Raw genomic sequence first — 25448 nt, 5'->3', positions numbered from 1 at the left:
ATAATGTCTTAGTTTAGTAGATGCCATAATTAGTGCAAGAATAAGTTTTTCAAGGTGTGAATACCTGGATTAAGCATCAAGTAAACTCTTACTTACATAATAGACAGGATATTGTGTACCTTCTTGATCCTTAACAAGGACTGCACTTACTGCTTTTGAGGATACCGCAAGATATAAGGATAACACATCTCCTTTTTCTGGTTTCATCAACGCTGGAGCTGAGGACAGGTATTCTTTGAGGGCTTGTAAAGCACCCTCATGCTTCTCAGTCCATTCGAATTTCTTGTTTTTTCTTAGGATATCATAGAATTCTTTACACTTTTCCGAGGATTTAGATATAAATCTGTTTAAAGCTGCTATCCTGCCTGTTAGCCTTTGCACATCCTTAGCGTTGGCAGGAGATTTGATATTCACCAATGCTTTGATTTGTTCCGGACTTGCTTCAATGCCCCTCTTGGTTTCCATATATCCTAAGAATTTACCTGCCTTTACACCAAAGTGACATTTTGAAGGATTAAGCTTCATGTTATATCTGTCAAGGATATCAAATGCTTCCTCCAAGTCTCTTAGGTGATCCTCAGCTTTTATGGATTTCACCACCGTATCATCTATGTATACTTCCATAGTCTTTCCAATCTGATCCTTGAACATCATATTCACCAGTCTTTGATATGTTGCACCTGCATTCCTTAACCCAAACGGCATAGCAATATAACAATATAAACCGGTTGGGGTCATAAAAGCCGTATCCTCTTGGTCAGATGGTTCCATCTGAATTTGTTGGAATCCAGATGAAGTATCCATAAAGGTTAACAGTTCATGACCCGCCGTTGCATCCACCATGGAGTCAATGTGGGGTAATGGGAAAGGATCTTTGGGACATGCCTTATTTAAATCAGTGAAATCGACACATACCCTCCACTTTCCATTTTTCTTTTGAACAACAACCACATTGGCCAGCCATCTTGGATATTTTACTTCTCTAATCATACCTGCTCGTAGCGATCTTTCTACCTCTTCCTGGATAATGGTATTTCTTTCTGGTGCAAACTTCCTCCTTTTTTGATGGATTGGTTTGAATGACCTGTCAATGCCAAGTTTATGAGTGATAATATCCTTAGATATACCTGTCATATCCTCATGTTTCCATGCAAAGGTAGATTTTCTTCTTTTGAGGAAGGATACATGGTCTTCTTTCATCTTGCCAAGGATCCCTGATCCGACATAGATTTTGGATTCAGGATCATCAGGATCCATCAGGATTTCGTCCACATCCTGCTCCCTTGCCTCCAAGACACTCCTTGGAGGATACTTTAATTGCTATTGCTCCCTTGATTTCGAGGCTGGTTTCATTGATGATGTGTAACAATCCTTAGCCTCCTGCTGATCACTATCGATCTTGACTATTCCTCAAGGGCTAGGGAGCTTCACACATTGATGGTAGGTGGATGGGACTGCCTTCATATCGTGTATCCAGGGCCTGCCAAGGATAACGTTACAACAAGATAGACAGTCAATAACACAAAATTTTTGATAATTATGTAATCCTTCCACATAAATTGGGAGTTTGATGTCCCCCAGGGTTCTCTGAGTTTCTCCACTAAATCCTACAAGCACGGAGGATCTTGGTGTGATATCTGATTCTGGGATACCCATTTTCTTCAAAACATCTAGCTGGATAATGTTTACTGAGCTTCCTCCGTTAATAAGGATCCTGCGGACAAAATGGTTAGAAATAAAGAAAGTAATAACTAAACTATCATGATGAGGATCCTGGATATCAGCGCGATCATTTTCATCAAAGGTTATCACTTTTCCTTCCGAGACACTTGATGTTCGAATAGGTCTTTCTCCATTATCCATTTTAGCTTCCTTTGCATGCCTTTTAGCTGCTGAAAAGGATGTACCACAGATGTCTGACCCACCAGAAATAAAGTTTATCACTTGTGCATCTGCCGGAGGAGCTGGAGCTTTTTCAGGGATCCTTTCAGGATCCTGAGTCCTTGGCTTTTTTCTTCCGAACAACTCTTTTAAATGTCCCTTGCTCAGCAGATACCCAATTTCCTTTCTCAATGCGATGCATTCCTCTGTTAAATGCCCAAAATCCTCATGGTATGCACACCACTTTGATTTGTCTTTAGTTGCAACTGGTTTGTCATTTTTTCTGGGCCATCTGGCTTTTTCTCCGAGATTCTGCATTGCAAGGATTAGTTCATGGTTATCAACGGAAAAACAATATTCAGAAATCGGAGGATAATCCTCATCATCTTCTTCTTGGTCAACAGCATGCACATTCTGGTTGTCAATTCTGTTATAGGATTTGAATTTGTTGCTTTTGAAAGAGGATCCTTGCTTTTCTTGTCTTGAGGATCCTGCTTGTCTCTCCTGGATCCTCTTGTCATCCTCTAACCAGATGAATCTGAGTGCCCGAGTCGTTACTTCATCTAGGTTCCTGCATGGTGTCATAACAAGATCATCATAAAATAATGAATCCCTAAGCAACCCCATCTTGAAGGCTTCAACAGCCGTGGCTATATCCAAGTTGGGAATGTCCAAGGATTCTTTACTAAATTTGGTTATATAATCTCTTAATGATTCATTAGGACCTTGAGTTATCCTATATAAATCACTAGTCAAACGTTCAAATTTTCTGCTACAAGAAAATTGATTATTGAATAAGTTAACTAGGTTAGCAAACGAAGTAATAGAGTAAGGGGGAAGACTTAGCAGCCATTTGAGAGCTGATCCAGTAAGAGTGGATCCAAATCCCTTGCATAGGCACGCTTCCTTTAACCTTTCTGGAATCGGATTGATCTCCATCCTTTCCCTGTATTGTGCTATGTGTTCCTCAGGATCCGTTGAACCATCATATAGCTTCATAGTTGGAATGTGGAATCTTTTGGGTATCTTAGCATCACAAATTGGTGGTGCAAAACGAGATACCTTATGGCTTCCATCTGCAATCTCCGGGATAGGTTTGACCACCCCTGGAACACTTGATATCATATCCTTCAGTTTCTGCAGTTCTTTAGCCATAGCATGGTTGATACCTGCATCCTGCATGAATCCATGGTTAGTGGTAAGAGAATTATTAAAAGTGTTACCTCCCATTGGGTTCAAGTTAGGAATACTGGATATGAATCCATATTGCTGGGACTCTGGGATGATGGAGGGACCAGTGGAAGCAATGGTCTGCATTGGAATAAAATCTCCTTGATGGACATCTGAACTTCCTGTTTGCAAACTCTTCAAGGATCCTGGCATCTGGAGGGATCCCTGAAACTGGGATGATCCTGGAACAAAGGAGGATCCTTGAACCTGGGATGATCCTGGAACTAAGGAGGATCCTTGAACCTGGGATGATCCTGGAACAAAGGAGGATCCTTGAACCTGGGATGATCCTGGAACAAAGGAGGATCCTAGAACCTGCTGTGCTCCTGAGTAGGCTCCTGAATTCATGAAGGATCCCATATGCTGGGTATAGGATCCTGCTGGCTGGAAATATGAACCTGATGCCTGAGTCACTATTGCTGAGCCGAGGTGTACTTCTCTCGATCCACCCACATGTTGAATGTCTGGGACCTCTGATAGCTGAGAAGTAATCATCGGAGTATCAAAATTCAAAGATTTGGGCATCAGTGGAGAATGATCCTCTGCCGTTTTCTTCTGTCTTTTGAGATCTCTGATTTCCTCAAGGATCCTGTCATTAGTTTCATCCTGCCGCTGAATACGATCCCTCATCTGCAAAATCAAAGTAAATATATCACTAGTACTGGGAGCAGAAGAAGTTGGAGCAGAAGAAGATGGAGTTTTAGAGAAAATGGGAGTAGGTCTCTTCTCAGCATTTTTCTGAGATCCAGCAGGTGGTGGAGGCAAAGGTGGAATGCCCTGAGATGAACTGACTGCAGACATCGCTGTAGAGGTATTCTTCAACGATGAAGCCATGTATGCAATGATCCGGAATGATCAGCAACGGGAAACTTTCTTATGAATGAAGCACCAATTGCCTCACGGTGGGCGCCAAACTGTTTTGGTCAAAAATCACACAAGGATAATGCAACCAAACTCTCTGTTAACGGGGAATGATGCTTGTAGTGATGGATAAAGTAAAGGATCACTTAAATGTAAATTGCACAAGTGACACAAGGATTTATACGAGGAAAAAGCCCTTGACCAATGAATGATCTCCGGCATAAAAAACCTCGGGTGATGGAAACTACCGATCACCAAAATTCAATATAATAAACAATGTTTACAACTTTGGATGGTAACGAGCTAGATACAAGGATCACTATGGTGTAGTATGCTAGAGTGTGTAAGAAATGTGTTGTGTCTTCCGAATGCTTGAGAGTGCCCTTTATATAAGTGTGTGTGGTTGAATTTAGGTAAGTCACCTAACTACTAGCTCATTACCCCTTTAGAAACAGAAGTAAATTTAGCCTAACTAAACGCCCGTAATTTGTGCTAAGTTTCCATATTCTCCACAACGTCTATTTCTGGTTATGCATGTGCGAAATTAGCGTGAAAGATTCCTTAATAACGTTGCCAAGACCAGGTCCAACTCGTAATTCCTGCAAAACAACATTAAATATAAAGAGAACAATCGTTAGTATGAGGATCTTTAGGATGATCCATGATCCTGATCCTGAAGCTCTTCTGAGGATCACTATCTGCCAAAGAAACAAGGATCACTTGTTAGGATATCATGTAAGGATCATAGGTCATTAAAATCCTGCCCTAACCGTGGTGAAGAAAGAAAAACAGAGTAAGAGAAAGGAAAAGAAGAAGGAAAGAGGATTACCTGGTTGATCTTCCAATACGAATATAAAGGGAGTTCTCTTGAGTTTAAATGCTAATCGATCCCTATCTCTATCTCTTATTTATAATCATGATCTTGCAGGCATGTCACTTCGGTGACGTCAAAAGGGTAACGGCTAGTTCGATATTAACGGCTATAAATCCGTTAGTTAGTTGCAGATAAGATCAACAAAATACAACTCGTTTATGTTACATAATTCTCCTTATATTTTGGGGGCAATTGTTAGGGCAGGATTTTTTAATGACCTATGATCCTCATGTGTTATCCTATTAGTGATCCTTATTTCTGTGACAGATAGTGATCCTCAGAAGTGCTTCAGGATCAGGATCATGGATCACCCTAAGGATCCTTATTCTAACGATTGTTTACTTTGAATTTCGTATTGTTTTGCAGGAGTAACAAGTTGGACTTGGTCTTGGCAACGTTACTAAGGAATATTCCACGGTTATTTCGCACGTGTTTGACTGGAAATGGACGTTGTGGAGAACGTGGGAGCATGGCACGAATTGCGGATAGTTTGTTAAGCTAGTTAACTTCTATTTTTTAAAGGGGTAGCGAGCTAGCTTTAGAAACACTTGGGTAATTTTGGCTACACACACTCGTACAACAACACTCTTGAGCATACGGCAAAACACTTAGCAATTTTACACATTTTTCTGCACTTTACACTATAGTGATCCTTGTACCTAGCTCGCTATTATCCGAAGTTGTAAACAATTATTGGGTAATTTGAAGTTGGTGATCGGTAGTTTCCATCACCCGAGGTTTTTTATGCCGGAGATCATTCATTGATCAAGGGCTTTTTCCTCGTACAAATCTTTGTGTCACTTGTGCAATTTACATTTAAGTGATCCTTATCGTTGTTCCTCAATTCAAGCATCATACCCCGTAACAAAGAGTTTGGTTGCATTATCCTCATCTGATTTTTGACCAAAACACATTATACCTAGGATCCTAGCCAGTACAATGGAATTATCAGCCCCTAAAGCGAGTACTGGTCCCACTGCCATGAACTATACCAGGATCATCATGCGCTACAGGCGGAACTGGGGTCAAGCCCAAATAACTGGGGTCAAACCCAAGTAACTGGTTGCTTTTGTGGATAACCATTCTTTTGCTAAGGATACCTGAACTTTCAAAACTCAGAATCACGTGAGAGGTGGATAAAGGATGCAAGATCCTAATCCTTATGTGAGAAAGTAAGGAAATGAAATAGCTTGAGATTAGAATGTTACCAAAGTAAGGATCATCTGTGCTCTAATGATCCTTCAAGGATACTTATGATGTGAGGATCACGGGTTCTGCTCACATGAAGTATTTCTTCAAATGGACAACATTCCAGGCTCTAGGTAGCAAATCACCTTCCATTGTTAGCAATCGACCCCTTTCCTGCCTCAGCTTCAATCAAGTAAGGTCCTTCCCACTTTGGTGCCAGCTTTCCATCAGCAGGATTGGTGGTATTCTGAAATGCTTTCCTTAGTACCATATCACCAACTTGGAACTTCCTTATCCTGACATTTTTGTTGTAAGCACCAGCCATTCTTTGTTGATAACTGGCCATCCTTATCCTAGCCAGGTCCCTTATTTCTTCTATAGTATCCAGATCTTGAACCAAGTTCTCATCATTTTCCTTAGGATCACGAATACTTGTTCTAGCAGTTGGGACCACCATTTCTGTAGGGATCACTGATTCTGCCCCAAATACCAAAGAGAATGGAGTCTGGCCTGTAGCATTCTTGGGGGTTGTCCTATCAGCCCAAAGCACATAAGGTAACTCTTCTGCCCATTTCCCTTTCTTGGATCCAAGCTTCTTCTTCAAATTATTGATGATGATCTTATTGGATGATTCTGCCTGACCATTAGCTTGTGGGTGGACTGGTGTTGATGTTATCATCTTAATCCCCCAACTGTCACAAAAGTTAGTAGTTCTGCCCCCAATAAATTGGGAACCATTATCACATATAATTTCAGAAGGAATACCAAATCTAGTTATAATATTTCTTTTAATGAAGGATATAACTTCCTTTTTTCTGACTTGGGCAAAAGCTTCAGCCTCTATCCACTTGGAGAAGTAATCAGTCATAGCAAGTATGAACACTTTTCCCCCAGGTGCCTTAGGGAGCTTACCAACTATATCCATACCCCATCTCATAAATGGCCAAGAGGAGGATATAGGATGCAAAAATTCAGCTGGTTGATGAACGATATTGCTGTGTCTCAGACAAGGATCACACTTCTTAGCATACTCCATAGCATCTCTCTTCATAGTTGGCCAATAGTATCCTGTCCTCAGGATCCTTGAGAATAATGCCCTGCCCCCAGTGTGGTTTCCACAATCTCCTTCATGGAAGTCTTTTAAAACTTCTTGGATTTCAGGATCCTCAATGCATCTTAAATATGGTCCTGCAAGAGATCGTTTATACAACATATTATTTAAGATTGTGAATTGAGATACCTTAATTTTGAAAGCCCTAGGGTTTTCTCCTATAGGAATCTCTCCATGTTGTAAGTATCTCATGATTGGGAGGATCCATGATCCTGAATGAGATCGAGTATCCTCACTAGGGATAATTGCAGAATCCTCTCCTATTTCCATAGCCACATGATCCTCGATGGCAGGAGCCAGGATATGGATAATGGGGATACTTATATCCTCCGGGATCTTCAAAGATGATCCTAGATTAGCCAATGCATCAGCTTTTGTATTTTCTTCCCTTGGTACCTGTGTCAAACTAAAAGAAACAAAAGAGAGTGCCAACTCTTTGACTATCTCCAAATATTTGGTTAGCTTTTCACCTTTAACAGCATAGGATCCATTAAAGTGATTAGTGATTAACAATGAATCTACATGTACCTCAAGATACCTGATCCTCATATGCTTAGCAATTTGCAAACCAGCTATCAAGGCTTCATATTCAGCCTCATTGTTAGTAGTTTGGAACTCACAAGCTATAGAGTGGGGTATTATGTCCCCCTGTGGTGATTTTAGTAGTATTCCAAGCCCTGTGCCTTTGACATTTGAGGATCCATCAGTATAGAGTATCCAAGGATCCTTGGTCTCTTCTAGCTGCTGGACTTCTAATTCAGCTTCCTTTTGCAAATCACTACTTAAATCTGCCACAAAGTCAGCTAATGCTTGGGATTTAATGGCTGTCCTGGGCTCATATCTTATATCATATGCACTGAGCTTCACTGCCCACTTAGCCATCCTTCCTGACATTTCAGGTTTCCTGAGTACATTCTTAATTAGAAAATTAGTTTTAACACTAATGGCATGAGTTTCAAAATAATGTCTTAATTTAGTAGATGCCATAATTAATGCAAGGATAAGTTTTTCTAGGTGTGAATACCTGGATTCAGCATCAAGTAAACTCTTACTTACATAATAGACAGGATGTTGTGTACCTTCGTGATCCTTAACAAGGACGACACTTACTGCTTTTGAGGATACCGCTAGATACAAGGATAACACATCCCCTTTTTCTGGTTTCATCAAGGTCGGGGCCGAGGACAGGTAATCCTTAAGAGCTCTTAAGGCACTTTCATGCTTCTCAGTCCACTCGAATTTCTTGTTCTTCCTCAAGATATCATAGAACTCTTTACATTTCTCTGAGGATTTGGATATGAATCTGTTCAAAGCTGCAATCCTGCCTGTTAGCCTCTGGACATCCTTAGCATTGGCAGGAGACTTGATGTTCACTATAGCTTTGATTTGTTCTGGACTGGCTTCAATGCCTCTCTTTGTCACCATATATCCTAAGAATTTACCTGCTTTAACACCGAAGTGACATTTTGAAGGATTAAGTTTCATGTTATATTTGTCAAGGATATCAAATGCTTCCTCCAAGTCCCTTAGGTGATCCTTAGCCTTTCTGGATTTTACCACCATATCATCTATGTAAACCTCCATAGTTTGTCCAATCTGATCCTTGAACATCATATTCACCAGCCTTTGATAAGTTGCACCTGCATTCCTTAGTCCAAATGGCATAGCAATATAACAGTATATACCAGTGGGAGTCATAAAGGCTGTATCCTCTTGATCAGATGGTTCCATCTGAATTTGCTGAAATCCAGATGAAGCATCCATAAAAGTTAACAGTTCATGACCCGCCGTTGCATCCACCATGGAGTCAATGTGGGGTAATGGGAAAGGATCCTTGGGACATGCCTTATTTAAACGAGTAAAATCGACACATACCCTCCACTTTCCGTTTTTCTTTTGAACAACAACCACATTGGCCAACCATCTTAGATACTTGACCTCTCTAATCATACCTGCTCGAAGCAATTTCTCTACCTCTTCCTGGATAATGGCATTTCTTTCTGGTGCAAACTTCCTCCTCTTTTGATGGATTGGTTTGAAGGACCTGTCAATGCCAAGTTTGTGAGTGATTATATCTTTAGATATACCTGTCATGTCTTCGTGTTTCCATGCAAAGGTAGTTTTCCTCCTTTTGAGGAAAGATATGAGGTCTTCTCTCATTTCGCCAAGGATCCCTGATCCTATATAAACTTTGGATTCAGGATCATCAGGATCCATAAGGATTTCCACTACATCCTGTTCTCTTACCTCCAAGACATCCCTTGGAGTATGCTTTGATTGCTATTGCTCCCTTGATTTTGAGGCTGGTTTCATTGATGAGATGTAGCAGTTCTTAGCTTCTTGCTGATCACTATCAATCTTCACTATGCCCCAAGGACTAGGAAGCTTCACACATTGATGATAGGTGGATGGGATGCCTTCATATCATGTATCCAAGGCCTGCCAAGGATAACATTACAACAAGATAAATAGTCAATAACACAAAATTTTTGGTAAGAATGCAGCCCTTCTATATAAATTGGGAGTTTTATGTCCCCTAGAGTATTCTTAGTTTCTCCACTGAATCCCACGAGCACAGAGGATCTTGGTATGATATCAGATTCAGGAATATTCATCTTCTTGAGAACATCAAGCTGGATAATGTTCACAGAGCTTCCTCTATCTATAAGGATCCTGCGAACAAAATGGTTAGAAATAAAAAGAGTGATAACCAAACCATCGTGATGAGGATCCTGAATGTCAACACGATCATCCTCATCAAAAGTTATGACTTTTCCTTCGGAGACACTGGATGTTCGGATGGGTCTATCTCCATTATCCATCTTGGTTTCCTTTGCATGCCTTTTAGCTGCTGAGAAGGATGTTCCACAAATGTCTGATCCTCCAGAAATAAAGTTTATAACTTGTGCATCCGTTGGAGGGGCAGGAGCTTTCTCTGGGATCCTTTCAGGATCCTGAGTCCTTGACTTCTTTCTCCCCAATAATTCTTTCAAGTGCCCCTTGCTCAACAAGTATCCAATTTCTTTTCTCAGTGCAATGCATTCTTCTGTGAGATGCCCAAAGTCTTCATGGTATGCACACCACTTTGACTTATCTTTAGTTGCAGCTGGTCTGTCATTTTTCCTGGGCCATCTAGCTTTATCACCTAAACTCTGCATCGCAAGGATTAGTTCATTGTTATCAACAGAAAAACAATATTCAGAAATTGGAGGATAATCCTCATCATCCTCTTCTTGATCAACAGCATGCACATTCTGGTTATCAGATTTGTTATAGGATCTGAACTTGTTGTTCTTGAACGAGGATCCTTGTTTCTCTTGCTTTGAGGATCATGCTAATCTCTCCTGGATCCTCTTGTCATCCTCTAGCCGGATGAATCTGAGTGCCCGGGTTCTTACCTCATCTAGGTTCCTGCATGGTGTCATAACAAGATCATCATAGAATAATGAATCCCTAAGCAATCCCATTTTAAAGGCTTCAACAGCCGTAGCGATATCCAGGTTAGGAATATCTAAGGATTCTTTACTAAATTTAGTGATATAATCCCTTAATGATTCATTATGACCCTGGTTATCCTATACAGATCACTAGTTAAACGCTCAAATTTTCTACTACAAGAAGACTGATTGTTAAATAGGTTAACTAGATTAGCAAATGAGGTAATAGAGTAAGGGGGAAGACTTAGCAGCCATTTAAGAGCTGATCCAGTAAGAGTGGATCCAAATCCTTTGCACAGACATGCTTCCTTTAACCTTTCTGGGATGGGATTGATCTCCATCCTTTCCCTGTATTGTGCTATGTGTTCTTCAGGATCTGTTGAACCATCATACAACTTCATGGTTGGCACGTGGAACCTCTTGGGTATCTCAGCATCACAGATTGGTGGTGCAAAAAAAGATATCTTATGGCTCCCATCTGCAATCTCCGGGATAGGCTTGACCACTCGTGGGACACTTGATATCATATCCTTTAACTTTTGCAATTCTCTGGCCATGGCATGATTGATACCTGTATCCTGCATAAGGCCATGGTTAGTGGTATAAGAATTATTGAAAGTGTTACCTCCCACTGGGTTCAAATTAGGAAGAGTGGATGTGAATCCATATTGTTGAGACTCCGGAATGATCGAAGGACCAGTAGAAGCAATGGTCTGCATTGGAATAAAATCTCCCTGATGGATATCTGAACTCCCTGATTGCAAACTCCTTAAGGATCCATGAAACTGAGAGGATCCTTGGACCTGCGAGGATCCTGGGACATAGGAGGATCCTTGAACCTGAGAGGATCCTGGAACATAAGAGGATCCTTGAACCTGAGAGGATCCTGGGGCATAGGAGGATCCTTGAACCTGCGAGGATCCTGGAACATAAGAGGATCCTTGAACCTGGGAGGATCCTGGGGCATAGGAGGATCCTTGAACCTGAGAGGATCCTGGAACATAAGAGGATCCTTGAACCTGCGAAGATCCTTGAAATGGCCAGAACCCTTGAATCTGCTGCGCTCCTGGGTATCCTCCTGAGCTTGCGAAGGACCCTATATGCTGAGGATGAGATCCTGCTGGTTGGAAGTATGAACCTGATGCCTGAGTCATTGCTGTTGATCCATAGTGCACTCCTTTTGGTCCTCTCACATATTGAACATCTGGAACCACTGAAGGCTGAGAAGATACAACTGGAGTATCGAAATTCAAAGATTTGGGCATCAGTGGGGAATGATCTTCTGCCGATCTCTTTTGTTTCTTGAGGTCTCCAATTTCTTTAAGAATCCTTTCGTTGGTCTTATCCTGCTGCTGTATATGCTCCTTCATCTGCAAAATTAGAGTAAACATGTCACTAGTAGTAGGAGTATAAGAGGCAGTGGAAGTTGGAGGTTTTGAGAAAATGGGAGTTGGTTTCTTCTCGGCATTTTTCTGAGATCCAGAAGGTGGTGGAGGCAAAGGTGGAATGCCCTGAGATGAATTGACTGCAGACATCGCAGTAGAAGAATTCTTTGATGATGAAGCCATCTGCTTGGATGCAATGAACCGAAACGATCACGAGAATGAGAATCTTTATGAATGAAGCACCAATTGTCCCACGGTGGGCGCCAAACTGTTTTGGTAAAAAATCAGACAAGGATAATGCAACCAAACTCTCTGTTACGGGGTATGATGCTTGAATTGGTAAACAACAATGAGGATCACCCAGAAATGAATTGCACAAGTGACATAAAGATGTATACGAGGAAAAAGCCCTTGATCAATGAATGATCTCCGGCATAAAAAACCTCGGGTGATGGAAACTACCGATCACCAACTCAAATTAAACAATAATTCTTTACAACTTTGGATGATAGCGAGCTAGGTACAAGGATCACTATAGTGTATCGTGTAGAAATGTGTGAAAATTGCTAAGTGTTTTGCCGTAAGCTATTGAGTGCAGTTGTACGAGTGTGTGTAGCCAAAATTAGCCAAGTGTTCTCAAACTAGCTCGCTACCCCTTTAAAAATAGAAGTTAACTATGCTAACTAACATCCCGCAATTCACGCAAGCCTTCCCACGACTCCATAACGTCCATTTTCAGTCAAGCACGTGCGGAATAACCGTGGAATATTCTTCAGGGACGTTGCCAAGACTAAGTCCAAGCTGTTACTCCTGCAAAACAATACCGAATTCAAAGTGAACAATCGTTAGTATAAGGATCCTTAGGATGATCCATGATCCTGATCCTGAAGCACTTCTGAGGATCACTATCTGTTACTGAAGTAAGGATCACTAAACAGGATAACACATGAGGATCACAGGTCATTAGGAAATCCTCCCCTAACAACTAACAAACTAGGTTTCGAGCCATGTATCTTATCTAAGATAAAATACATAACCCAAACCCTTCGACTTCGGATGACACCTTTTATTAGAGACATGACTTGTAAACTTCAACGCCCGCCAGATCCATACTTAGACTAAAGGGAGTGGGGCATTCTTTTGAGAGGGCCTCTTCTGACACGTGGCGCCACGTCAGATTAGAGGATTTTGGGCAAAAAAAAAAGGGAGTTGAGCAACTTGGGGCGGCTTGGGTAGGGGGAGTTGGTAACGGATATATTTTGGGGAAAAGAAAAGGGTTGGGTGTTTTGTGGGAGACGCCAAGGAGGGGAACGCCGATGGGGGCGGTGTGTTGGGCATCTTGGGGCGGCTTGGGTAGGGGGAGACGCCCCACTCCCCATAGTCTTAATTTCCTGAAATACATGTAGTTTGAAAACATCAACAAAAGTTGAGCGAGTTCATGTGTTTAGTGTGTGAACTCGAATAAACTTTGTAATCATCATAAGTATGTATGTATTTGTTAACCCTGGTTTGAAAGCAAACAAGGAACATATCGATTAATGATTTGCAAGGTCATTAATATGTGTGCAACGGCGTAGGAAGGCTCAATCCTTTGCGTATTTCGTACCGCGCCTCCCGGCTGGAACGACATAGTCACCACATGCGGTCAACTCGCGGACCCATGGGTTGGGCTCGCAACACCCAAATAGATCTATCACTCATGCCCCTCGGTCCTTAACAAGGATTAATGGTATCAAGATAACGCCTACCCGTTCACATGATCTAACAGTATTTTCCTTAGCTAACCATACCATTTGTAATCATTGTATCACTTGTAACATGTACTTCACCCCCGAAGTTACAAAACTGAGAACAGTTAAAAGAAAAGGGGGACATGAACTCACTGTTTTGTGTTCTTCGTAATCAACTGTAACTCAAAGCTCCTTCGGGTGTACACGACTACCTACAACGTACTAAGGTCTATTAGACGAGCGGGTCGTGCCTTGACTTAGTATTAATTGGTGTCTTTGAGTTACGTTTCTTTGTGTTTTCAGTATTATTCCAAGTTATATAATTATTTGTTAAAATAATAAATATTTTAACTTAAATGATATTTATTAAAATTTTGGAATATTAGTTAAAACAATATATTTGAACTTAATACCTTTATGTATTTATACATGAATATTTCCCCAAGGATGGGTGTATTAGTATTCGTATTCTTATTCTTATCCTTGTATATTTTTGCCATGTATTGGTGTCGTATTCTGGAGTGTATTTATACATATGAAAATATGTATTTTTATTGTGTTTATTAAGTATCCTTATACTTAATTTTTGTATCAACTTTCCCGGAATAATATTTCTAGTAAAAATACATCAATATATATTTCCAAAATATATATTTTAAGAAATATTACTTAGAAAGATTATTTATAATTTTTCTTTTGGCAAAAATAATTGTATTTTCATGTAATGTCCAAAAATATTATATCTTCAAGTCCAACTTAGAAAATAAACGTAAATCCATCTTTCATCCAAAAATAATATATTTCAAGCTTATTTAAGAAAATCCATTTTCTCCCAAAAATAATGTATTTCATGTTTGTTTGAGAAAATATATATACTTTCTTCCAAAAATAATACATCTTCTAATAATTTCAAGAAAAATATACATTTTTATTTGCCCAAAAATAATATATTTTCTCATGGTCAAAAATATGATATATTTTGTAATAATTGTAAAAATTCATATTTTTGTTCTCCTGGTGTCCAAAATATTATATACCAAAAATATACTTGTGAATAAAATTTCCGGAATATTTTTGTGAGTTATATTCCTTTGTTCGGTTTCTCTCATATTTTGGGTATAATTTGTATATTCATATTCTTGGGAATTTGGTAATATTTTGGATTGTAATTTTTGGTATTTTGATGAGTTATATTATTTCAAGTCCTAAAATAATATAACTAATACACATAATATACAAATAAGCGCACACACGTGGTGACTTCTAAATATATATTTCCTAAATACATATTTAGTCATTTTTATTTATAAAAAGAAACCTCCAATATTTATAATTTTTGTAACAAAAATTATGGCAAACTGATGTAAAAATTCATGGTTTGAAATATACTTGTAAATATTTGTTTAAAAATATTTTTCTAAGTATTTAATTTTTAGAAAATTTTTGCCATAGTTTCCCCTAAAAATGGAGATTTCCATGCCTTCAAGGCATATCATTTTCTTTTGTAAATCAACACAATCAACCACAAATCAATCTATACTTATCATCTTGCCAAAAACAAGCATAAACTATTATTTTATGAACTTGAAAATTTATAAAAATTTGTAGTAACTTACTAGTGTGCTTAGTGTGACAACTGGCACAAAACCGGTAACTTCCGTACACTTTAATTATTATTTAATGACTGCAATTATGTGCTTAAATGTCAACATTGACTGATTAGATGCTAAGCAAGTGAATTCATGCACGTTGTATACTACAAAATATTGCTTCATGCAATCGAGAGCGCTGCGTCAGAAATATTAGTAAACTCACCGGTAAGACACACTGTGTCAACAGAACTGCAGAAAGCAGTCAGACATTAGAATTGAGGCCTAGGTGTAGGTCCTACGACAAAGGTACATTAAAACCCAAGAGTACATATAAGGGTTTAATTTATGGTCGTTACGAAAGCTAAAACACGCACTAAAAGGCACCCGAAACACACTTTAAGTGCAGAACTTTATTAAATTCAGCACAATTCAGCTTTTAACAACATAAATATTGTGCAGAGATGTCGTTTTATCATCCAGAATATTTCCCTAAGTGACGGGAATTCTTTGTGTCACTAAAAATAACACTAACGACACTTTAAATGCTTATTAAGCACAGTATCTAACCGAACAACCGAAAAATTTGATTCGATACCGATTTCAAGCTTTAAATCACTTTCTGGAAGGTTATACGCAAACTGGTGCTTAAACGCAATCAGTTTAACGCGACGTACACTCCAGAACTGTGACGTAAGCCAAATATACCCTAAATATCCCTTACATAACTTAGAAATAAGTTTCGAAGGATTCGGTATGGCGAAAACATGTTTATTTGAACTAAAGAACTAATTACGACAAAACTGCGAAACGAACGTTGGTGGCCGCCCGGATAATATTTAATCCCACAAATATTCTGTTATGATTAAAATTTTATTTTAATCAGGTTCGTGTTGAAAAATAAATTAAAACGCTTAAAACGTTATTTTTCAAGTTTAAGCGCGTACTGTGTGTTCCTACACGACACAGTGCTTACACTGCAAAACACAGACAACGCAGCAAACCCAGTAATATGCCAGGAATATGCCAGGAATATGCCAGGAATATGACAAGAATATACCAAGAATATGCCAGGAATATGCCAGGAATATGCCAGGAATATGCCAGGAATATGCCAGGAATATGCCAGGAATATGCCAGGAATATGCCAGGAATATGCCAGGAATATGCCAGGAATATGCCAGGAATATGCTAGGAATATGCTATATGGAAGGTCTATAAATACCACCATTCCATCACTCCATCTTCACTTCCCTCTCTCCCTCCCTTGTTCTCGGCCCAACCAAGCACCACTGCCACCCTCATTTTCCAACATCATCCATCCATTCCAAGGTGATATTGAGGAGTAAGAAGGCCACTAATGAAGCTCGGTGCAAGCGGATCTTGAAGGACCTTCTTCATTTGCTTTTATCCACCTCTTTTGTCCTCTTGAACTCCCCTAGCCTTGTGCTAGTAGTAAGTGCTTCTAAACATCTTCTTGTTCTTGTTTATGATGGTTAATAGATGATTTAATGGCTAAAAATCATAAACACTAAAGATCACCAACTAAAAGTCTTGTAAAATGATGAACTTAATGGATAAAAGGAAAGTAATGGTGTAAAACTTGTTAAACTTGTTTTGTGATGATTATTTTGTGTTGTTTAATGCTAGTAGTAGTTCGGATCGTCATCTAACCCGGCTAGGTTATGTTCATAGAACATGAACTAGTGTATGTCAAAGTATGAAAAGGACTAGATGATGAACACTACTACACAATAACATGAACTTGTGTAAAAGAAAATTTTCTTGTAAAATGAAGTTCTAAACTAGTAGATCTAAAGATCTACAAGTGGTATTTTCGGGAAACCAACTGTAAGACGAAGCCATGTTTCAAAACCGGATCTTTCATGAACTAGAGGTGTTTTCATGAACAAACAAGTGTGTGAACACTTGTGTAACAAAAGTTTTAACAAAGAAATAATTTTCGTAAAAACCGACTAGAAGTTGTGAAACTTCATATTCCTTAAAAAATAAAGTTTTTAAGAAATTAAACTTATTTTTAAAGATAACAAGACTTACTAAATGTGCTAGTAAGTTACTACACATTTTTGTGAATATTCAAGTTCATGGAATAGAGGAATTAGTATATAATGTTGGTGATTATTGTTGAAGATTGATTGTTGATGAATTAAAAGAAAATAAACACATGTTTTGAAAACATGGGAAACCTCCATTTTTAGGGGAAACTCTGTCAAAATTTTTATAAATTTTGACACTTAGAAAAATATAAGTATTTGAGAAACTTATTCCCTAAAAATGTATTTAAGAGTATTACCAAGGTTTCCCTAAATTTTTGTGATAAGAAATAAGGATTTCTTCAAGAATAAAAATGGATATAAGTATGTATATTTTTGAGAGAAAAATATTTATTATTTTATCATCAACTTTTGTGCTAAGTGTATATAGTATGTGTTATACGTGCTAGCATATTAAAACTTAAAAATACACTAAATACTCATGAGGAGTATAAACATAAGGACACACATACAACATACAAGAAACATAATTCGGGTGCAAAGTGCAAAACACGAGATACTTAAATTAATATGTGAGGAAATAATATAAGTAAGATGCTTAGTTAAAAATATAAAATATTTTTAACACAACAATACGACTACAAATGAGAGTGACTGTACTTGTGCGACGCAAGTCTAGTGACTAACGTTAAGAAAACACATATAGGTCGCGACGTTAATTAAGCAAACCCGGTGAAGTTTACGACGCACAGGAACGCAAAGTTGTGAGTTCATGCTCCCCCTTTTCTTTTAACTGTTTTTAGCTTTATAACTCGGGGGTGAAATACATGTTACAAATACTTCAATATTTACAAATTGATATGTTGTGTACTGAAACGAGAAGTACTCTTGGCGAAAACTAGTGCCAAGAATTGATACGAGAAATCGTGTCACGGATAGGGTACCATAAGCACCATTAATCGTGTACATACTAAGACCGCAGAACAAAAGGTTAGATCTAATGGGTTTCAGGGCAGCCCCACTCTTGGTGACAACTAGAACCAAGTAGTGTTTTTGTGTCTCAGTCGTGAATCGACTATAGAAAAATGCCTATGGTTTGGTGACTTCCTATGTCGTGTCACATGTTAATGGCTTTGCAACCCATTAACACTTGATACATATAGAGATACTTGACTCATTCATGAATACGCGTTTTGAAACAAAATACATACCATGTTTTTCATACAAAGTATACAAACGTTCAATACAAAAACTGCATGAATTCACACCAACATTATGTTGACGTTTTTTTTTTTCCAAAACTCACATGTATTTCAGGTAATTAAAGGTGGATGTGCGCGCGGTCTTACTTATGCTCGTGGATGTCGCTATGTTTTATTTTCGCTAAATAAAGTTGTAACTCTTAAGACAATATGCTATCACGTGTTGTAAACACTTGACTTATGTTTTGGTAATGTAATGTTTGAAGTTATTTTGAGCATATAGTATGTTTACCTTTCGTATGCAATGAGAACCTTTCATGATCACACCTCGTGCTTCCGCCGCAGAAAGGGGTGTGACAGATTGGTATCAGAGCTGCGATTGTAGTGAACCAGGATTCCTTCTCGAGTCTAATCTACAATCTCTAGGATCCTATCACGGAAACAATTTTTCAAAAATTTTTCATTGCATAAAACGTCCCACGACATCCACTGCCTAAAACTATTTGCATGAGTCTAGAAAAGACGCTACGTGACTTAGGGTGCACTGGGGTAGCACTTGTCTATGATTAAGGATTACTTGCAAATATGTGTGATAATTAGCATATACATGTACTAGATGTAGAATACCCCTAGTATACATGACTTTGCCTGAAAACAATGACTCAACTGAAGGAAGAAATACGAGGATGAAACGAACTGTGCGGACTGTGCAAGGAGTTACGTAATTATGGATGCATACATAATTATGGAATTCAGTGCACAGAAACCACAGCAGGTCTTGTCACGTGTAGATTCCCTCAGTGCAAGCCTACTAAGTACTCTGCTAGAGTAATAATTGTTTGATGTTAATTATGTGGTATATACCTGTGAATATATATGCTACTACCGTTTAGTACGACGACATCAAACAAATATTTAACCCTTTTGTGTTATGTTCTATCAGAACATGGCACCCAGGAGAGCTATGAATGCTCGAGGTGGTGATCAACCTCCTCCTCCCCCACTGCCAAGAACTGCTGAAGAGCTGGACGCTCTACTGGAAGAGAGGATCTCTGCTGCTATCGCCCAGTACGAGGCGAACCGTACCCAAGACAGTGGAGGGCCAAGCAATGCTAGGCGTAACGGACATGGAGATTCGTCAGGAGGAAACGCAGCCCAAGGTAACCTTAAGACAATTTGCTAGGCATGGAGAAATTTATGAACGGTCCTTGCTTCATTATTTCTCCAATTGCTCATATGTGAATTGGTTGGGTTAATTACAGGCTGCACCTTCAAGCAGTTCCTCGACTGCAAACCAATGAACTACGATGGCACTGGAGGAGCGATAGCATTTGTGCGTTGGACGGAGAAGACTGAGGCTACTATCCGCATGAGCAAGTGTACCGCGGATCAACAAGTCACCTTTGCTACTGGGTTATTTGTCGATGAAGCTTTGACTTGGTGGAACCTACAAGTCCAAACCCTAGGCGATGATGCCGCGTATGGCATGACTTGGGATGAACTGAAAGAGAAAATGCGAGAGAAGTATTGCTCTCGTGCCGAACTCCAAAGGTTGGAGACGGAGTTCTGGCACTTGACTATGGTAGGTGCTGACATCACAGGGTATACTCGAAGGTTCCATGATTTGTCTAGGGTGATTCCCTACATGGTAACTCCGGAATTCAAACGCGTTGAACGCTACATTTGGGGATTGGCCCCGGAATTTCGCGGCATGGTGACTTCAGCCAAACCCCAGACAATCACTGAGGCTGTAACTCTGGCTGTCAGCCTTACTGAAGACTGTGTTCGCATGGAGAAGCTATCACTGAACCCGACAGAAAACACCGAGATGCATGCTGAGTCGTCCGGTGGCAAGAAAAGGAAACATGCAAACTTGAATCAAGCAACTCGTAACAACAAGGGTTCCAACAAGAAGCGTGGCCCCAACCCGCCTCAGGAGGCGAAATCGCTTGCAGCCATGAACGACGCTCCAGCTAAGGGATACCTGGGCACCTTGCCCAAATGCCATCGGTGCAAACGCCATCACGAGGGAGTTTGTCGCATCTCAAAGTGTGACAATTGTGGAAAGTTGGGTCACCGCACTGAAGACTGTTGGAGTAAGAGGAACGGGAATGGAAATCGTAATGGGGCTGATAATAGAAACAATGGTGGAAATGCAAATGGTGTTGGCAACGGAAATGGGCGAAACCAAGGATGCTTCAGATGTGGAAGCAAAGATCATTTCATGAAGGATTGCCCAGAAGGAAACAATGCTCAGGCCCTAGCATTTGTAATTGGAGCAAGGGACGCACGCGAGGACCCTAACGTGGTCACCGGTACATTTCTCATTAACAATCACTTCGCATCCATATTTTTCGACACTGGAGCCGATTATAGTTTCATGTCCGTGGAATTTAAATGTACGCTTGGAATAGAATCTAGTAGATTAGAAATTCCTTATTCCATAGAACTAGCCAATGGTAAACTTGTTGAATCGGGCGAAGTTGTTAGAGGCTGCACACTAGAACTTGGTGAACGAAAATTTAGCATCGACCTCTTACCTATCCAATTAGGTAGCTTCGATGTAGTAGTCGGCATGGACTGGTTGTCCACAAACCGAGCTGAAGTTATTTGTCATGAGAAAATCATTCGCATCCCTTTGGCGAATGATGAAACTCTCATCGTACATGGAGAAAAACGAGACGCACCTCTTTGAATCATCAGTTGCATGAAGGCACAGAAATGCTTAAGGAAAGGATGTATTGCCTTCCTAGCACACGTGATAGATAAGAAGACTAAGGAGCCGAAACTTGAAGATATTCCTGTAGTGAAAGAATTCCCTGATGTCTTTCCCGAAGATCTGCCAGGACTACCTCCGCAACGACAAGTCGAATTCCGTATCGACTTGGTTCCAGGAGCCGCTCTTGTAGCCAAGGCGCCCTATCGACTTGCACCATCCGAAATGCAAGAATTATCCACACAACTCTAGGAGTTGTTGGATAAAGGATTCATAAGGCCAAGCTTCTCGCCCTGGGGAGCTCCAGTATTGTTCGTGAAGAAAAAGGATGGAACTCTGCGAATGTGTATCGATTACAGAGAACTGAACAAGGTCACTATCAAAAATCGGTACCCACTACTGAGGATTGATGACTCATTTGATCAGTTGCAAGGATCAAGCTACTATTCCAAGATCGACCTTCGATCTGGATATCATCAGTTAAGGATCCAAGAAGAAAGCGTACCAAAGACGGCATTCAGAACATGTTATGGACATTACGAGTTTCTTGTGATGCCATTCGGGCTGACGAATGCACCAGCGGTCTTTATGGATCTGATGAACCACGTATGCAAACCATATCTCGATAAATTCGTGATTGTATTTATCGACGATATCCTAATCTACTCACGGACGAAAGAAGAGCACGAACAACACCTCAGAACCATCCTAGAACTACTGAAGACAGAGAAACTGTATGCAAAGTTCTCAAAGTGCGAATTCTGGATTCGCGAAGTACAATTTCTTGGTCACGTGGTGAATGAGAAGGGAATTCATGTAGACCCGTCCAAGATTGAAGCCATAAAGAATTGGGAAGCTCCCAAAACCCCGACTGAAGTTCGGCAATTTTTGGGCTTAGCGGGCTACTATAGGCGATTCATCGAGAATTTCTCAAAAATAGCTCAGCCACTAACCGCCCTTACGCAGAAAGACAAGAAGTATGACTGGGGTGTTAAGAAAGAAGAAGCTTTTCAGCTACTCAAGATCAAGCTATGCGATGCACCAATATTGTCACTACCCGAAGGCACGGAAGACTTCGTGGTATACTGCGACGCCTCGCGACAAGGACTGGGTTGCGTACTCATGCAACGCCAAAAGGTCATCGCTTACGCTTCAAGGCAATTGAAGGTGCACGAAAGAAACTATACCACTCACGACCTGGAACTGGGCGCAGTGGTATTTGCCTTAAAGATCTGGTGACACTATCTATATGGTACTCGATGTACAATCTTCACAGATCACAAAAGCCTGCAACACATACTTGATCAAAAGGAACTGAACATGCGCCAGCGGCGATGGGTCGAGCTGTTAAATGACTACGACTGTGAGATTAAGTATCACCCAGGAAAGGCAAACGTTGTAGCGGACGCGTTGAGCCGAAAAGAAAGGGTTAAGACCCTAAGGGTTCGAGCATTGGAAATGACTATCCAAACGAACCTCACTTCACGTATTCGTGACGCACAACAAGAAGCCCTTAAGGTGGAAAATCGCAAAGCTGAATACCTCCGGGGTGCATTGAAGTACATGGCGCCAAATGAAGAGGGAGCCTTATACTTTAAAAAGCGCATTTGGGTTCCGCTCTATGGTGGCCTACGAGAAGTCATCCTTGATGAAGTGCACAAGTCAAGATACTCGATCCACCCAGGGTCGGACAAGATGTATCAAGATTTAAAAAAATATTATTGGTGGCCAAGACTCAAAAGCGACGTTGTTGTCTATGTAGGAAAGTGCCTGACATGCGCTAAGGTTAAGGCTGAATACCAGAAACCATCTGGCCTACTACAACAACCAGAGATCCCCATGTGGAAGTGGGAGCAAATCTCGATGAATTTCATAACAAAATTACCCAGGACCCCGAGAGGGCACGATATGATATGGGTAATAGTTGATCGATTGACGAAGTCTGCGCATTTCCTACCAATCCGAGAAAAGGATAGCACTGGAAAACTGTTGGGATTGAACCCTATCAGAGGAACAGATAATGTAAAGCCAAAACCTGATCACAACAATGGATTCACAATAAGCAGAAGTTTACTCTAAACTCTCCCCTTGACAGTGGTTATCTAACAGCTGATAGATCTTAAGTGCTGCTCAACTACAACAACTGATAAACCAAACTCTGATGATTATCCAACGACTGCTAAAGACAAACACTGATGCTCTATCTACTGCTGTTTCCTAAGTACTGCTGAAGACTCAAGCACTGCTCTCTCAAAGACTGATCACCTTTGAAGAATGCACTGAAGATTCAACATCTGTGCTCAGGCTACAGCAGTGGAACATGAAGCAGTAGTTTTTCTTAGTTTTGCATTTTACTACTTATCAGATGTTACATGTCAGTAGTTTGTATAGAACAGTGTTTATAGTTTGTTAGGTCATTAGATGTCACTATCATGGTGACGTTAGCTGAAGCTCATCAGTAGTTTGGTTTGCCTATAAATATGACAGTATTCTGTACTGTTATACTTGATTCGTTTTGAGTGAGTTCGCCTCCTCAATTCAATCCTTTCATCTTGTGCAACCAACTCTGGTGTATCAGACTGAGGGGAGTTTAGATTGTAAACTTGCATTGTAATCTTTTGCTTTTATGTAAATCTTTTGACTCAATGAAAAGCAATTGTTTATCAATCTATACTTTCCTTTGATTGTGTTTACAAAGTTTGCTACTCATTTCCGCTGCACTCATATCATTTCATATGTTCTGATTAATCGTTTTATGCAAACAAACACAATCATGATGGCCCAAGATCCTAACAATTGGTATCAGAGCCTGGACAGTCAAATTCGATCTAACAATCAATTTGACATAACAGTTCAGCTCAAAAGTTATTGATACTCAAGGATTGGTTGTATTCAGTTGAAAAACAGAGTAACGAGTGAATCATGGTCAAAATAGTTATTCAAAAACTCTGTAAATCAACCAAGATGTCATTTGATACACAAATCTCACACAACAAGTGTCTTCATGCATATGTCACTCATAGTTTTCAGATCTGTAAAATATCTGATAAACTATGGGATCATTCGATGTTTTCAAAATTGATTTCAATTGTTGTTTTGATATTTGTGATGTTTTCAATAAACACTAAAGTATGGACCTCAGTTCAGCAAAATTTGTGTTCATCTAAAACACTAGAATATTGCTGACATAGAAAAGAGGGAATAAAACTTTAGTCAAAATCTCTCATGTGCTCAAAGGCAAGTTGAGTACCTTCAAAAGGACCAAATCGACTTTGTCTAAAACACATTGAGAAAATAAGGTGTCAAAACTGTCCTAATCATAGGTAATGTGAGATCTGTAATAAAACATGATCGAATATGGTCAGATCTCTCAAAACATTGCTTCAAAGTGATTATGGACAAAGTATGTTCAAAATATAATCTCCTAGTGAGTATTTCTGAACATATGAATAAAAAGGGTAAAAAGGGAAAAGGAAAATGAACAAATCTCAAAGTGTAGCTATCTCAAAAACTTTTGAAATCAAAATCAAAAGAGTATAAGCATAAAACACTCTTGAGGTTCAAGTCAGGTCATCAGTGGTCATTTTGCAACTGTGTGCATTCATCAATACAGGAATTGTTCTGGTAACAATAGCATCTTCAGTGATGGTGCTTAAAAGGAATTTACAATCAATTGACAAGAAAATGACCTCAGACAGTGGTCAAAAGAACTTGAGAATGATATGATCATAAACTTATTTTGTAAAACTGTCAGATCCCTTCGATTATCTTCAAAACATCCTTTATTTTTTAAGGTGTTTTTCTCTTAATAAAAACCAGATATATTTTATTCTTTTTAAAATATATTTTGTTCTTTTACTCTTTTTAATAGTAAAAGTTCATCTCTGGTCAGGATGTAATTTCCTTATTTTTTTTGAAATTATTATCCCTAAATCTGATCAAAAGGAAATGACACACATATCAAGGTCATGTTAAGCTCAAGTTTGGTTTTCACATATCAAAAATTGATTGCAAATTGATTTAGACTACTGAGATACTCTTGCTCTAGTTCAGGTAATTATACACAAAATGAGCAGCTCAGGTAGAAATGTCTTCATCATCTGGGATGCTAAACCATTGTCTAAATAATGGACACTTGGCAAAACCTTGAACAAAATTCCTGTAGATAACTGCTGGCAATTTAATCTTGATAACTTACATCTAAAATGTATTTTGTTAAGAATAGCATT

The sequence above is a fragment of the Helianthus annuus genome, chromosome 4 (assembly GCF_002127325.2).
Source record: "Helianthus annuus cultivar XRQ/B chromosome 4, HanXRQr2.0-SUNRISE, whole genome shotgun sequence".
Lineage (NCBI taxonomy): Eukaryota > Viridiplantae > Streptophyta > Magnoliopsida > Asterales > Asteraceae > Helianthus > Helianthus annuus.
The sequence above is the reverse complement of the archived record's forward strand: the minus strand, read 5'-3'. Positions refer to the sequence as shown.